Source organism: Camelus ferus, chromosome 3 (assembly GCF_009834535.1).
Source record: "Camelus ferus isolate YT-003-E chromosome 3, BCGSAC_Cfer_1.0, whole genome shotgun sequence".
NCBI classification, from domain to species: domain Eukaryota; kingdom Metazoa; phylum Chordata; class Mammalia; order Artiodactyla; family Camelidae; genus Camelus; species Camelus ferus.
In genome coordinates, this window is record NC_045698.1 from 77,658,633 (window position 1) to 77,676,549 (window position 17,917).

The 17,917-nt window shown below is 38.3% G+C and overlaps 2 long non-coding RNA genes across 2 annotated transcripts in view; one reads left to right on the top strand and one right to left on the bottom strand.

Annotated features, from left to right (window-relative positions):
* LOC116662661 overlaps positions 1-17,917 on the top strand; it is a 242,943-nt gene that overhangs the window by 178,057 nt on the left and 46,969 nt on the right. Inside the window, exon 3 of the long non-coding RNA XR_004318640.1 lies at positions 13,732-13,916. This is a non-coding gene — a long non-coding RNA (uncharacterized LOC116662661). The remainder of the gene's footprint in view (positions 1-13,731; positions 13,917-17,917) is intronic.
* Positions 1,069-6,502, bottom strand: LOC116662663. Its single transcript, XR_004318642.1, has 2 exons — positions 6,376-6,502; positions 1,069-1,275 (listed from the first exon to the last, which is right to left on the bottom strand). It is a non-coding gene; the product is annotated as an uncharacterized LOC116662663 (long non-coding RNA).

Sequence of the window (17,917 nt, forward strand, 5' to 3'; positions counted from 1 at the left end):
TTCTTTTTTGGGAGCTCCTCCAGTGGTGTCAGAGGGCTTATCTCCTGGGAGAGCTTTGCATTTCTTATAGTCACAGAGCCAGGTTCCTCAGCTCCTTAGCCTGGGACCTTGACTGTGCCAAACAACGTCATGCCTAGACTCATACTTGACAAGCATTTTTATCCTTAGCACCTTTCACATTTTTAAAATTTTATCTTTGTTACAGTTTATGATTTACTGTAAGTTTCTTTTCATGGAGAAAGCCAATTATGATGAGTTTGTGGGTCCTTCTGAGTTGTGTGGTTCATAAGGTCTTTTCTGTTATAAGGACAGTGTGTTACCAGTCCCCCATGATAAAAACAGCAGCCAATTAATTCCCACACATTGACCCCCTGTGAGAATGCTCATTATAGAAAAAAAAAAAAAAGATGATTTAACTTACCCTTATAGGGAAGTAAGTGGCAAGTTTTTAAATTCAATCTATATTTATAAAAAATTAAAATGCTTCCATGTCAGAGACTAAAATGAATGTTATCCTTCTTTGGTATCCAGAGTGAAGATTCAGGAAGGTATATGGGCAATCAGAAGCGCAGATGGTTTAACCAGTGTATAATCAGGATAATTTGGCTAGCTGAGGATAACTGAATTTAAGTAAATGAAAAATACAACATCACTCTAGTCTACAACAAATTCAGTAATTTATATTCTCTTGTAAATATGCATTATATGATAACAGTATAATTATATTGTGCTTGCCTGAGACTTCCTAATCAAGTCAGTCTTATACTGGAAAGAAAGAAAGAAGTCACAAATAAAACTGTGGCCCTGATGTTTAATCGTAACTGTCTACTTAACCCACAAAAGGTGGATTTTATGGTTAGAATTGCAGGAATTATAATGCGATGATAGCAGAGCTGTCTGTATCAAGTTGTGCCTCACATTTTCATCACAAAACTGTCAGAAGAATTGTTACTGCTAGATCTGTTGTCTGGCATTGACAGGAAAGGCTGAGAGAACGCAGCTTGATATTGAGGCTCTGGATGGAATTTGTATTAGAAAATGAAAACTTTGGCACGTAGGTGGGACCCATTTGATGTGCAAGCTATTTATTACAAAAGGATAAATGGGGATTCACACAAGAGTACTTTCCTGCTGGAACCTCAGTTCGAGTATCTCTGTTCTCTTTTCGGGGGTGGTAGATCATGAAGACATAGAAGCCACTTGCACCAGAAGTAGGTTTGCTTCACACGGGGACAGCACACTTACACTTCAGTCCATTTCGCACGATATCTTGAGCTGCGAAACACAGTAATAGAGAAGCAGATCTTATTTCATTTTGTAAATGCATCAAATAGCTCTCTTGAATACACACTAAATCCTTTAATTAAACAATCATCAATATAAAAACTGAAGTTGTTTCAAACACTGATAGCAAAACTAAGCCCAAAAGTGCAAATTAGCACTTTATTTGTTGCTCTGCTTTAATTTAGGGAAAACAGTCAGCTCTATGTGCATCTTCTTGCCCCATGTTAGTTTCTCACGGGAATTTATGTCTTTGTGTATGTATGTGAGGGGGTGAGAACTATGAATCCACATTAGTGAGAAAGTCAGGGCAAACAAACATTTTATAGATAAGAACAGATACAAGCTTAATTTTTAAGAGAAATTTTAAGAAATGAAACATTTCTCAGTTCTTTGTTTTTAAAGTAAAGGCTCATCATATTATATATTCTGTAAAATTTGAGATTAGTTAGTGATGTATTAGCCTAATTATCTATCCCTGACAGTGTATTTCCTTATTTGTAGAAGTAAGTATACTGAATGATTTTCCTATCTCCTCTCTTTTCTTTCTCCTTCTCTGTCCATCCCTCTCCTTCCCTTCCTTTTTTTTTTTTCTTTTTAAACCAGCAGGTATTTATTTATTGAGTATCCATTATGTAAGATTCAGTAGTCTGGACTGTATGAATATAAAACACTAATATCAGATGAAAATGTAATAACTAATATTTACTTACATGTTTATTAGATTTTGGTTATTTTAGTTACAAAGAATAAAACATGTTTCTCTTAAATCAGGGCTCATAACCTACAGATAGGGAAGGCTAAATTGCATATTAATTTTCTCCAACTTTGTGTTTCTGTGGCATTGTTCACATTCCTAAGTAGGCACTTTTCACTTTTTAATTTAATTGATCCTTTTAGTTAAATTATGCTACTGCTTTGCCTAAAACTCTCCAGGGACTCTCTATTTCATTTCAGTAAAAGGTAACGTTTTCACAATGGCCTACAAGACTGTACACAATCTGCCATGTTCCCTCTCTGAATTCATTTTTACTGCCTTCCCCTAAGGTTATGGAATGTGGCTAAAGTTGTACTTTGAGTAAAACTTATGGACTTGAATCCCTTCACTATTAATAAGAAAGAATTTTAAAATGTTAATTAAGCATTCAATTCAAGAGACAACAAAAGTAATCAAGCAATCACATCTTACTGATCTTTGGCTAGAGGTTATGGGGGTAATTTATTTTTTCTCTTTATACTCTTACGTCGTTTTCCACAATATCAGGTATTAGTTGTGAAATCAATAAAGGAAAAGATTTTGTCAGTGCAGAATGAGACCTTTAGGTTAGGAAAACAGGAGTCTTCATTAATCACGGAGAGCAAAGTTTGAGTAAACCCACTCAGCAAGGAAAAGGAGAAGAATATAACTCAATTTTTATAGTCTGTGCCACGTTTTTGGTCATGATAGGGCTGAAGTAATCAGGGAAAAGTTAGGATGCCAGAAAGGAAGTCTCAGGAAGATGTTGTCAACTGGCATAGAGGCAAGCCAAGAAAGCAGAAGGAAAGGTAGCATGTTGAACACAGAAGGCAGCCACACAAATTTTATCAAGCATGGAAAATTAGATTACAGAGAAGGAACATAGGAAAATATGCCTGGGTTGAGGACCAGCTCAAATCATCTTCAGGAAAAAGTCAAATAAGGGTTTACTTTTGGGGTCAGATATTGTGAGTTACACTGCCATAATGCACTGGCAGAACACTATCTACTCTTCAATACGGAATTAGTTGTCAAGACACTTATATTCCAATACTTTTGCTAACATTTACCAAATGCAGGAGAAAGGGCAAATTATTTAATCTAGTTGAACAATAGTTTCTTTGTTTTAAAATTGTTGTACAATTATCTGCCTTTCCCGTGTCACAAAATTGTGGCGAAAATAAAATCTTATCAGCAAAGGAAGTGCTGTGAAAACCACAATGTGTTATTTAAATATTAGGTTTCACCCATTATTAATAGTTGTATATGCTGACACCTGTTAGAACTGGGTTTGAATCTAATGGAGTGACACCTGTCCTCCAAGAGCAATTAGAATTTAATAATATTAAGTGAAATGATGACAAAATGCACTGAATATTTTAAAACTAGATGACAGTTAATTGTGGGGCCCTGGGCTGTGTGGGACGAAGAATAAGGAATTATATTATTACCCCAAACATCTATGAGTTTCTTTCCCTGTCCTCACCCTAGAGCCTAATAGATTTGCATTCAATTTTGCATTGTCAGGAAACCCTTGAAAAGTGCACAGGGGTATTTGCTCAAATTTTTCAATAAAAAACAAAGTACAAAGGTCAGATTATTTGTTAATTGAAATTAAATGAGGCTAATCTTTGTCAAATACAGTGAGGAAATTGGAGGTTATGGGAGACAGGGCATGAAATATATAAGTTAATCTTCAGAAAATGAGCAGACACACTGATTTGAATGGTTAGTGGCCTCTCCTGTGTTGATTACATACATAAACGTAGACTTCTGGATGTTAATTGTTTCTGTATTGTATATGCTAGTGACTATCAAATTTATTCAGACCTCTAGATTCAAGTTGCCAGCTGGTACTGGTACCTCTTGGACAACTTTATTTAGATGTTTAATAGGTGTCTTGAAGTTTAAACATAACATAAAACAGAATTCTTCATTTTCCCTCTGAAATCTCTTCTTCGTCTAGTCTTCCCCATCTTAATAAATGAGCATCAGTTACTCAATTGTTAAGCCAAAACTGAGGTATAATCCTTGATTGCTCAGTTGCTCTCCACCTCTAGAATATATTGTGGTCACTTTGATTTATCTCCACTACTGTGACTCTAGTCCAAGTCTCCAGCATCTTGCATGTGGATTTCTTCAGTAGCCTCCCACCAGTCTCCTTGCCTCCTCTCATGCTGCCCTGCCCTGAAATCTGTTCTCTGCTTAGCAGCTAAAATGGTCATTTTGAAAACCTAAAAGAAATCATGTCGCTTTCTGTCTTAATAGACAAATAGGAATCACTTCTCTAGCTTTCTATCACAATTAGAAGGAAATTCAACTCCACAGTGTGAGCAGGGCTGACATTCATCCAGGATGCACTGGTACAACTTTATAGGTTCTTTACTATCAGTGCCTGGTCTGAGTGGCCTGTGCTCTTGTCACATAAGTTGTTAAATATTTTGCCTAATGCTTCTGCTTCTGAGGCCCTGTGTGAGCTAGTGGTTCTCAAATGGAGAGTCTCAAATGTTCCAAGGGTCAGTTAGTGATATCTGGAGGCATTTTTGGTTGTCACAACCAGGGGAGTGTTACTGGCATCCATTGGGGAGAGGCCAGGAACACTGGTAACACTCTACAGGACACAGGACAGCTCCCTGTGACACAGAATTATCTGACCCCAGATGTCAGTAATGCCCAAGTTCAGACACCCTGACACAACCTTCTTCTTCCTGCCTTCCTCATCCTCACTCTCTTTCTCACTCATTGCTCCACTGCCTTCTTGCTCTGCCTGGCGAATTACTACTAGGGGTTTTCTATCACATCGTCCGTTTAATATTTTTTTCCACAGCACTAAAACCATCTTCTTCAGTTATTGTTTGTTTCATCTCTGGTACTTTCACCTAGAATGTAAACTACATAAGGAAAAAACTGTTTCTTTCTCCCAGCATAGAGACTAGTGGCTAACCATTTGCTGAATGTTTGTCTGTCTCCTCTCTGCTCCACAAACCCCACCCCAGCCTCACTTGTTTTTCACTACCACCACTTCCTGAGCTCCACTCTGTCCCCAGACGGCAGAGGGTTTAAGGATAATATAAGCGTATCTGTTTCACACATCATCGGATAATAAAAACAGCTGAAATGTACTGATTTGTCTTTAGTCCCCATCAGATTGTCTCTGAATTAAAATGACAGTGTCTTTGACATCCCCAGGGTCAGCAGCATAAAGAAGCCTTAAAAGGTACGATGGTCAAAGCCATTCCCCGGAACCTGCTACTTGGATAGTATCCTAGGAGCTGTTCACACAGATTGTTTTGCCTTAGCATCCTCTGCTTATCTTGAGTTATGACTTCCCTGGTGATTAAACGTCTTACAATGTTGTTGCAGAAGATCTGATTTCAGTTTTCAATGATAGCTGTATAAATATTGTGATGACTCTTCACTTCATGTGAATGGCCTCCCCATCCTGGCCATGAGATGACCCCACTCTGGTCATAATCTGAGGGTCCACACCCATAGGACTGCCTGCTGTTGTGCATCAGCAGTCATGTTCTCATTGCATGACAATAAAAACCGTTCAGGTGGCAGGGATCATCAGTACAAGAACGAGCTGGGCCAAGGTCTGAGTTGCTTTGAATCAGTAGGTTAATTTCTCTTTGGAATTAGAAAATCATGTTTCGACAGAGAAATGCCTGTGCTTTTGGAAAGCTGTTGATTTCCATTTGGAAAATTATTGGTTTTCCATTTGACTCTAAAAGATCAAATATCAAGGAAAATCACAACTGAATCCCCAGATCTCACCAAATTTAATTTTGTTCTAGCAGGACCTCAAACTGAAAAAAAAAAAAAAAGAGAGAGAGAAAGAGAAAGAAAATCCCTCAAGGTCATGCTGACAGAAAACCTAATTAGAATAAATTCATTCTGTCTTAATCACAGAAATGTTCATTAAAAAGCATGTTTTCCCTTGAAACAATAAAAGTGCTTATCATAAACATAACTATTCAAATGGATTCTCTTCGATACCTTATATTTGAATTGAGATTAACAAAGAGTTTTTATTTGGAAAATTTATTGCTATTATTTTTAAAAAACTGGAGTAATTCATAGGTTAAAGTCATTGCATTCTTTAGACATCTTTAAAAATTCTGCTTCCATCCCTTTATGTCTCATAACAGTTATGAGCTTGTAAAATGAATTGTGAATGCTCAGGTCCCCCCCAGAATTAAATGGGAAATCACAGCAGCTTAGATTTAACTTTTAAGTTGGATGGTTTCACTAGAAAGGTTTCACTAGAAACCTTTCAAAATGATACTTAAATGCCACCCTGGGATAGTGCCCAGTGATAACATAGAGAAGAAAGAAAAGAAATTTTAAGGATTTACCTGTTTTGTCTTTGCTCAATGAAATGACTGTTTCTTCTCTTCAAAGCCCTAAATTATTTTCTTTACTCCATGTACAGTGTATATAGAATCTACCAAGTGTCTGAGTATTGCCCAAGTTAATGTTTTTGTGTCATTTCCCTATTTAGTTCTGAACTTTTCAATGATAATTGCAATTAAAGCAAAAAGCCATCCTGATGACTGCACAAAATTATTTGCAGCTGCTGGGGTTTCACCCTTTATTTTGTTTTACTAGGATTTGGATGGTATCTTCATCTAGACAGGAAGATCTGGCTGCAGCTGTCACACAGCAAAGCAAACCCTCTGACTGAGCTGCCTTCCTGTGCAATATCATGAGACCTGCTGCTGGTACGTCAGTGGCAAACATGGGGAATCAATAAAGCTGTTTTTCCACTGGAGTTCTAGATTTTTTTCCAATTTAATGATTGGTTCAGTTAACCAGTATTTTCCTTTCACTTAGTAGAAGGTTCATATTGCTGGTGGGCTTGACTTTTATTAATAAAAGATCCACTAACCTTCAGATCTTAAGAAACCCAAGTTTTATAGGCTTTATGGAAGCCCAGACCAGTGTCTTGAATGGCTGCCCTGTGGTAGCTGCTCTCCGTAGACTTTTTTTGTGTTTTCTTAGTGGTTTCCTTAAAACATACAGACAAGGTCAAGTTTCTAAATAAGTAAAATTGTAGGCATTCTGCATGTTAAAACCTTAACCTACATTTCCTCCAGGCATTCTCTCCCTATTGCGTGTTGTTGGTTTTTTTTTTTTTGCAAAAAGGGGAACAAATTGAACTTTTTTCAATATATCGTAATTTCCTCTTTTTGTTTATTTTTATTTTTCAGCCTATGTGATATATGCACCATTGGAAAAATTAAACTATTTAGACTTGCTTATAATGAAAAGTTAGAGTGCATCTTCAGGTAATTTCTTACATATATAAACAAATGTGTGAGATCATCTTGATGTTACAGTGCACAGAATGGGTTCCCTTCCATTTTGAGATGTGGCTTCTTCCCTGTTTCATCCAATCCATTCCACTGTATTTTTCCTATGGGACTCCAGGTACCATATGCAGAACACAATGTTATTAGTAATTTAAATGGGTATCCTCTATTGTTTTATTTTTTTCCCTTCTTCTCTAATCTCCACTCTCATTCTTTTCCATCTACCTCTGCCTGATAGGTGCTGCAGTAATGTTTTGATATGTCCTTAAAATATGTATGTAATCTTTAATAACATGTACTGTTGTATTTTATTTTGTTTTTATAAAACATTTTTTATTGATTTATAATCATTTTACAATGTGTCAAATTCTAGTGTTCAGCACAATTTTTGAGTCATACTTGGACATATACACACTTTATCACATTTTTTCCTCTGTGATTCCCTGTACTATACAGTATAACCTTTTTTATCTATTCTACAATTTTGAAATCCCAGTCTATCCCTTCCCACCCTCCGCCCCCCTGGCAACCACAAGTCTGTATTCTATGTCTATGAGTCTATTTCTGTCCTGTATTTACACTTTGTTTTTTTGTTTGTTTGTTTGTGTTTGTTTTTGTTTTTTAGATTCCACATATGAGCAATCTCATATGGTGTTTTTCTTTCTCTTTCTGGCTTACTTCACTTAGAATGACATTCTCCAGGAGCATCCATGTTGCTGCAAATGGCATTATGTTGTCGGTTTTTATGGCTGAATAGTATTCCATTGTATAAATATACCACCTCTTCTTTATCCAGTCACCTGTTGATGGACATTTAGGCTGTTTCCATGTTTTGGCTATTGTAAATAGTGCTGCTATGAACATAGGGGTGCAGGTGTCATTTTGAAGTAGGGTTCCTTCTGGATATATGCCCAGGAGCGGGATTCCTGGGTCATATGGTAAGTCTATTCCTAGTCTTTTGAGGAATCTCCACACTGTTTTCCACAGTGGCTGTACCAAACTGCATTCCCACCAGCAGTGTAGGAGGGTTCCCTTTTTTCCAGCCTATCCAGCATTTGTCATTTGTGGACTTTTGAATGATGGCCATTCTGACTGGTGTGAGGTGATACCTCATTGTAGTTTTGATTTGCATTTCTCTGATAATTTCTGATATTGAGCATTTTTTCATGTGCCTTTTGATCATTTGTATGTCTTCTTTTGATCATTTGTATGTCTTCCTTGGAGAATTGCTTGTTTAGGTCTTCTGCCCATTTTTGGATTGGGTTGTTTATTTTTTTTCTTACTGAGTTGTATGAGCTGCTTATATATTCTGGAGATCAAGCCTTTGTTGGTTTCATTTGCAAAAATTTTCTCCCATTCCATAGATTGTCTTTTTGTTTTACTTATGGTTTCCTTTGCTGTGCAGAAGCTTGTAAGTTTAATTAGGTCTCATTTGTTTATTCTTGCTTTTATTTCTATGACTTGGGTTGACTGTCCTAGGAGATCATTTTTGACATGTATGTCAGATAATGTTTTGCCTATATTTTCTTGTAGGAGGTTTATTGTATCTTGTCTTATGTTTAAGTCTTTGATCCATTTTGAGTTTGTCTTTGTGTATGGTGTAAGGGAGTGTTCTAGCTTCATTGCTTTACATGCTGCTGTCCAGTTTTCCCAACACCATTTGCTGAAGAGACTGTCTATTCCATTGTATATTCTTGCCTCGTTTGTCAGAGATTAGTTGACCAAAAGTTTGTGGGTTCGTTCCTGGGCTCTCTATTCTGTTGCATTGGTCTATTTGTCTGTTTTTGTACCAATACCATGCTGTCTTGATGACTGTAGCTCTACAGTATTGTCTGAAGTCTGGGAGAGTTATTCCTCCAGCCTCTTTCTTTCTCTTCAGTAATGCTTTGGCAATTCTAGGTCTTTGATGGTTCCATATAAATTTTATTATGATTTTTTTCTAGTTCTGTGAAATATGTCCTGGGTAATTGGATAGGGATTGCATTAAATCTGTAGATTGCCTTGGGTAGTGTGACCATTTTAACAATATTGATTCTTCCAATCCAAGAGCATGGGATATCTTTCCATTTTTTAAAGTCTTCTTTAATTTCCTTCATCAGTGGTTTATAGTTTTCTGTGTATAATTCTTTCACCTCCTTGGTTAGATTTATTCCCAGATATTTTATTACTTTGGGTGCTATTTTAAAGGGGATCGTTTCTTTACTTTCTACACCCATTTATGATAAAAAAAAAAAACTCTCTCCAAAGTGGATATAGAGGGAACATATCTCAATGTAATAAAAGCTATATATGACAAACCTACAGCCAGCATAGTACTCAACGGTGAAAAACTCAAAAGCTTCCCACTAAAATCTGGGACAAGACAAGGATGCCCACTATCACCACGCCTATTCAACATAGTCCTGGAAGTCCTAGCCACAGCAGTCAGGCAAGAGAGAGAAATAAAAAGGATCCAAATTGGAAAAGAAGAGGTAAAAGTGTCACTATATGCCAACGACATATTACTATATATAGAAAACCCTAAAAGGGCCACACAAAAACTACTAGAGCTGATTGAAGAATTCAGCAAGGTAGCAGGTTACAAAATTAACATTCAAAAATCAGTTGCACTGTTGTATTTTAGAGTACTTAATTTACACAAATGATACTGTGCTTTCTCATTTTGTTTCTACTTTTCATATAAATTCTCACTTATTTTGTTTCTCAGTTTTCTACTTATCACTGCCCAGTGTTTCATAGAAGGCATTCACTCCTCTTTAATTACCCTTTCCCTGTCTTCCTGCTCCCCACTACCTTAATGGCCATTGTGTTCATGTGCAGAGACCATCCATGTACACATTTCCTGCAGACCTAAGGGAGAATTTCTCTGACATGTATCCCAGGAGTATGATTACTATGTCATAGGCCGTATACATCATTCCATTTTCTGGCTTTTGCATATTTGCTGAAATCCATCAGTTAACTCGTAATTCCCAGCCAACTCTTGTTCTCTTTGCTGCTATATGTTTATTCATTGTGTGCTCCTAACTTTTTATTTCAGTGGAGTCTTGAGAAAGACTAAAGGCAAATTGAACTGGAGCTTAGTCCATCTCCTTTTCAGTGCATTATAATTATTTCAGGATGTGGTTCAAAGATGAGGAGTAGGAGAGAGAGAGAGAGTGGAAAAGATATTCCTGTTGATGGTGAGCTATGTTCAATTGGCCATAAACTTTTCACTGAAACCCATTACCTAAGTGGTGGGACATAGACTAAAATGAAAGACACCTAACTAAAGGTAGGTGCTGGCAGTCATCACTGTTTTATAATTTAGAGGCAATAGATTGACTTTCAATCGAAAAGCATGACAGCATTTCTGAAACCAAAGGCCTGTTGCCTTAGCTGACCCCCTCCTCAAGCCTGTAGTCCTTGGGACCCCATCCCAAGGTCACTGTTTTCCTTCAGTGCGACAACAAACTGTTCCATGTGAGTCTTGTAATGTGCAGCCATTTTAGTAGTTCATTTGACAGGACTTTCCCTTCAGTTTCAAATGGTTTTGTGATTGCTCTAACAAGATACCCTTGGGAATACTGCTATGAAGTAATCAGAATTGTGTTTTCTGGGCCCATCAACTAGGTTGCCGTGAAAGGGCCAAATCCAATTTGTTCTTTGAAAAAGCTGAGCAGGACTTGATAGAAGGGTGAATGTGTATCGGGTCTGCCTACCTCTCAAGAGCAATGCCCATAGCCATGTCAGCACTTTTAAAATTAGAGTGTTCTGGCTAAAACCTGTCAGGGATGCCTTTGGTTGGGCTTGAACAGCCTCAGTGGAAAATAGCCAAGCAAATCCCAGATGACAAGGCATTCAGCTGTATTTCAAGGCACTTAACCTCCTTTTTTCATTTCTTCCTACCGATTAAATTGTCCAGAGTATAGATTACTATTCTGCATTGTTCAGGGCAGTTGTCCCACCACAGTCCTACCCTGCCTTGCCCAAATTGGACCTGAGCAGCTCATAAATGTATCTCACTGAGGTTAGTGGAAGTGATAGCTTGTAGACACCTTGTGATCTTGGGGATTGAGTGCTGGATTGGAAATCACGATGCTGCCCACAGTTTTCTTATCTGTGTACTATACATAACGGTAATACAAGTCTCCCTGCCATGTTAAAAGTTGCCATGAAGACCAATAGAATAATGTACCTGAGGGCTTAAAGGGTTTGCATTTCTGCTGTTTTGGGCTCAGTTGTGACTGTGATGCTCCCCTCCCCCATTTCATACGTTGAAGTTCAAAATCCCAGGACTTTAGAATGTGACTGTAATTGGAAATAAGGTTTCTAAAGAGTTGATTAAGTTAAAATGAGATCTTCAGGTGGGCTCTTATCCAATATAACTGACATCTTTATAAGGAGAGGAAATTTGGACACACAAGGAGAGACACCAGAAATAGCATCCTGGGCAAAGTGATACAAGTCATGTCTAGATCATTAGAATTAATCACTTTCTTGTTTTTTCTCTTTGTCCTTCACACCTCCAACAAATACTCATCTAGCATCTGCCACACTGGACTAGGCACTGAATGTATAGTGGGAACAGACAGACATTGTACCTGCCTTCAAGATACTTTCAGTCTAAAAGGGCAAGGTACTTTACTGTCTAAAAGACAGTAAACATACAGACATATTTTTTAATAATGCCATTCGGTGCTTTGAATTTATCCTTATTATTGATTTTTTTTAAGAACATACTTTTCTTTTGTTTATGTAGTTTGTTATTAACTGTTTTCTCCTCTAGAATGCAAGCTTCTTGAGGGCAAAGATCTTTATTTTCTTCAATGCTGTATCCATGGTTACTAGCACAACATCTGCACAGAGTAGAGGATCAAAGAACAGTTACTGAATCAGCAGTTACCGCCCGGGCTAAATAACATAAACTATGTGAACAGGGGGCCATATGGAGTATCTAAGGCTCAGAGACAGTCAGAACCTTCTCCTTGGTCACAGAGGCCATGCATGACAGAGGTGCTCAAGTGGGAAGCTAGGCCTATCAGATTCTACACCTGTTACTGTTTCCTACATCTGTTTGCTCACTCTTGAAAGGTTTCTTTACTTCGGGCTTTAAAACGATGACACAAGGATTACTTAAAAACTAAAACTACTCTATGAAACAAACTTCTTATTTAGCATATTAATATTTAACTTCAGCAAGCATAGCAACAAATGATAAATAATATGCAAGTAACCTTGGGCCTATCAATCAGTTCCTCACTGTAGTGTTGGTGAAGGCCTTCACCAGGAGAGATTTTGGCCTGGCCTCTGGCTTGGCCTGGGTCTTCTTGTTCAGCTGTCCCTCCATGACTCCAACCTGAACTACCCACAATTTAAAATGTCCTCTTTGCTTCCAGTATCACTGAAGTTGTTCTCGCAGGTGAACACCTCAGGGATTTCCCACTCCACTTTGCTCTCCCTTTCACATAACTAGCTGGGGCCCCATATTCCAGTGTGGCTATGCTGGTGTCCTGGGTCACACTGAATTAGCCAGGGGAAACCTGACCATTAGACTCAACTTGGTTGTTGAGCTGCTTTTCTGAGAATGCAGTCAGGATCTCTTTAGAGTCTATAACTATGAGATCTAAACTCAGGAGTAACAGCAACCATGCTTTCCATCATGTGTAGCAGGAGTGCAGATGGTCCCAGCAGTGTTCATGTCCCTACTTTAAATTGTCCCTCATCTCCAGCTTCATTCTTAAGCCTGAGTTTTGTAAAATACTCTGGTATAATTGTAAGATTTTCTTTTTCACTTAACTAGTTCAAGTTAGGCTCTGTCATGTGTTTACAAAAGCAGCCTAATTAATACAACTTCCAATGTCCCGGCCTTCAATGGCTCCAAGTTTATTTGTTGAGGTTCAGGCTTTCTGTGCTAACTACATTATTTCAATTTCTGTCTAAAATGTTTACTGCGTGGAAAAAGAAACTGTGATAAACACAGCTTTGCCAAGAAGTTTCACATTGACTGACCCTGAGTGCGGTAGTGGGGAAAGTTTTACAGGACTTTTTGGCTTTAGGCAGGAAAAGGTGGCCTGAATGTGGTCTGTGATAAGGCTCCATTCCTTGACGTGAATGTCACCTCTAAAGATACCTACTCCTGCTGCTCTATCCTGATGTGCAGTTATCTGTTTCACGGAGCTTTGTAAACTCGAGATCATTCATGCAGCAAAAACTGGTTAGTGTTCTCTATGCTCCAGGCTCTATGGTAGAAGTGGCGGTAAAACCTGAAAAAGACAGGTTTTACCCGCAAGGAGTTCTCTGAGCAGCAGGAGAGGCAGACAGGTGAGTAAAAAGCTACCATGCCGTCTGGAAGGTATCATCATGGGGCAAAGGGAGAAAGGAGGAAATAATTAATTTGTTTGGTATGGTGTATTCCAGGAAGGCCTCATGGAGTAAGCAGTATAGCAGATGCACCTCAGAAGATGGCCAGAGTTCACAAGGCAGAGCAGACAGGCAGCTGCACGTGCAAGACAATGCGAATGGCTCAGTACGGCCGTGGCACGTCTGAGGACTGGAGGAGAGCAAGTGAGAGAGAAGCAACCAGAGAAGAGAGAGGAGAGTAGGTAAGACCACATCCTGGGGACCTTTGTACCCTGCAATGGGAGCTGGAGTTTCCTCAGCAGGCCTGTAATGCTCCAGCTTTAGTGCATGTAAAAATCTCCTGAAGACTTTATTGAAATTCAGGCTCCTGGGCCCCATCCCCAGAAATTCTGACTCAGTAGGGCCAAAGTGGCAGCCACAATTGTTTACTTTTTAAAAGACCCTTAGAATTACTAATGTGTTGGTGGTTCATGGAGAAATACTTTGAGAGACACTATATATGGTTTATAGAGGATGGGAATCATGAGGGTTTTTATCAATGGGAGTAGAATGAGGTTGAGTTTTAGAATCACTGGAGAAAGAATGGATAAAGGATGTAAAAGAAGTGACAGGCAGCCATGGAGTGGGCTTGTTCATGTTTCAGGGGCCCAGGGAGAGCTGACAAGCCCACTGCAGAAGCAATAGAGAAGAGAGGAAAGACTGAGAGATGTGGGAAGTAGAATCAACAGATTATAGTGACAGATTAGCCTTAGGGAATTAAGAAGCGGGTATTTGGCTTAGTTTAAATGGGTTAGATAGGTTATATCAGTAACCAGAATCAGCAACATAGGAGTAAAAGCAGATTTTGAGAAAAGATAGTGATTTCAGTAAAGGCATATTAAATTATACAAAACATGCCACTGTTTTATTATTAGAGAATAAGAGCCAACTAAGTAGATTGGTTTAGAGCAAAGACTGCCAGCGTTTGCATGCTGATTCTACTGAGGTAGATTTTAAATAAAAGAATGGTGTTGGATAGTTTCTCCTCATGTTGGTTTCTTTAGTTTTTGCTTTAGAAAGTGAAGGGATTTTGTACTCATAGCCCAAGAACACCAATCCCCTTCCTGGAACTGTGTGTGAGAATTGTACGTCATTGGAGACCAATGGCCTGCCCTTCTGAAGTGCTTTGGGACTCACGGTCAATAGGAGGAGAGTCAATAAACTGGTACCCGGGCTTCACCCTGAGTTCTGAGCCCCATTATCACTGATGGCCAATGAATCTAGGTGCGGTTTCCACATCTACGGGAGGAAGACAAATTTCTTCCCAGTTAGAAATCATCTCTACCAGTCAGAAGTACCATAAGAGTTAGGCTGAATGTCCCAGAAGTGATGGGTTTACTTGAGTGTTTCCGAATGCTATTTCTGAATTATAATGTTTTATGTATATATAATGTAAGGGGATATACTGAGAAAAAAAACACGGAGTAAACTTCTAAGAAATTTTAGCTGGCAAAACTTGGTGTCCAAGAGCTGTTATGTAAATTGTTGGTATATTCTGAGTGATGGAGACCACAATTAGCCTCCATGTTATCTAAATTTTATTTTTTTTCTCATACATTTCTGAAAAGTGATCTGCTCAGCAAAAATGCAATGAAAGCGATTTTTTGTTTTGTTTTGTTTTAATGACAGTTTCATATCTAGTGGGAAACATTTTCTATCTGTCTCTTTTTCTATTCATCCCATAAGGACCACTGTTTTTAGGAAAAGTATTATTTTAAAATAGAAGTTAAGAAGAAGTTTAGGAAGAGAAAATTCTAAGAAATTTTCTTTAGCAAAGAAAGTCACCAAATGAGGAAAACATTATTTCTTGGCAAAATGTTTAAGTAGGTGTACCTTGTCTTTGGTTCTTCTGATTTTACTTTTCTGGAAAACTTAACCACACTTTTGCCCATTCTCCATAATTCTCCTTACAAAGATCTCCTCTTTGGAAAGTTTCTGATAAAACATTCTCTTGTTTAAGAGGTGAATGGCTAGTAAAGGTTGTTTCTCTTTACTTGTATTTGCATTTTAACTGAGTTTGGAGTCCAAAGTTCAACTCTTGAATAATGTGATTTCAGATAGTCAAACAATGGCAGAAGGACATTATGGTTTTAGATCTCATGTTCTAAATCCATCTGAATAATCCAGTTTAAATCATTTTATTAGCGGAGAGTGTAGAACACAGTAGAGTCTTTCAGGTACTCTGCTCTGTAACAAGTGGCCAGAAGCAAGGCCACACTGAGATGGGCCTCAAATGGGTCACAAGGTACCAGGTAGCATGCTTCCCAGAAACTCAGAATGGAGGGAGAAGTGTCTCTCTTCCTGATCCCCTGGCTCCATGCAATCCTCAGAAGACTTCTTCCAAAAGTTTATGCTACCTGCATCTGATTTGTAGTGAAAGAAATATTAGACCCACTACATTAGCATTCCCAACCAAGCCAATCTAGAAAAAGCCTTTTAAGTCCCCCAAATTTATCCCTAGACAGGACCAACCTTGCTTGGGCCTGTTTTGAACTCTGCAAATCAAGAAAGAACTCTAATGGAAAAATCCTGCTTCTCAGGATCAAAGCACTGGATAAAGGAACATTCATTTCAGAATCAAAACCCATAGATCTCAATCAGTGAAGGATCTTACACTTTCTCATCTTAGACTTGTGAAATGATTCTTTTTCTGTTTCTTCCAGATTTGGTTCTCAGTCTTACCATGGCACACACGTGTAGTGTTAATACAGGTGACTTGTTTTAGCACCTTGACTAGTATGGAGAACAATAATATGGAGGAGAGCTTTAAAAAATATGGCTTATATTTTAACCTGTATCTGCAGATGAACATATGCTCTCTTGGGACTTTGTGACACCTCAGATAGCCTGCAGGGACTGGGCTCTGATGCAAGTGGATTATTTTCTTTGTATATCCAACTCTCCTCATCAATATCTAAGCCCCCAGTTTCTGAAGAGATGAGATTGTACCATCATTCAGAATAAAAGTCACCTACCCAAACATTGTGGCCCCATCTTGAAAATGATGTGTCTTTATCTCCCTCTGAGCTTCTCTGACTATCTTGGTTTGTGGAAAGAAAGTTGTACATGGATGGAGAGGGAGTGGGGCGAAGATGTCTAGATCAGAAGATACAAGGTTTCATGGGGTTCCCAGGGCTCCACCTGCCCTCTTCCCCTTCTTCCTTGTGGTGGGCAATATATAGAGGCCCCTCCACGATGTTTACATCCTAATCCATGGAATCTGTGGATTTTCCACCTTATATGACAAACAGGACTTTGCAGATGTGATTAAGGTTAAAATCCTTGAGATGGGGAGGTTATCCTGGATTGTCTGGATGGGTCCAATCTAATCACACAGATCTTTAAAAATGGATAAGGAATTCAGAAGGGTGGGTCAGGAGATGAGATGTGAGAAGGACTTGATTGCTGGCTTTGAAGATGGAGGAGGTGGGCTGTGAACCAAGAAATTGCAGGTGGCTTCTAGAAGCTGTGACCAGCTTTCAGTACACAACCAGCAAGAAACTGGGGACCTTGGTTCTATAATTGAAATGAACTGAATTCTTTCAATAAGTTGAGTGAGCAGGAAGTGGATTTTCCTCTGGAGAGAAATACAGTCTGTAGGTAACCTTGATTTTAGTCTAGTGAGACCCTACTAGACTTCAGACTTACATAACTGTAGGATAATAAATTTGTGTCTATTTTAGCCTCTAAACTTGTGATAATTTGTTCAAGTAGTGATAGAAAATTGATTCATCATTTATTCTCTCTGTCCTTTTTATGATCATTCCCATTTGCCTCTCCTGGATTATTTTTCTGACCTGTCAAACATTATTTAAGATTAAAAATAATAATGACAGATTTTAATCAGTGCTTAAAATGTGCCAGGCATTATGATAAATATGTCACCTGCATTATTCTGTCTAATTTTCACAATAGTATTTGAAATAAGTACTTTTATTTTCCCCAGTTTACAGAACCAAGGCTTGGAAAGTTTACTAGCCCAATGTCATGCTGCATTTAATTAAGTGATATGACCTATGTATCAACTGAGAATGCCTTACCCTTATGATCCAAGTAAAAATGGCTGGAATGCTGACTGTTTCTCAGCCTATGAAAATCTAAAGCCCCTCCCAGAAATTTGGTCAAGTAGGACTCTGACATGCTTTTTGATAACTAATGTAACACATAAGAAATTTGAGAATTGTGAGGTTTAACTACTTCCTCC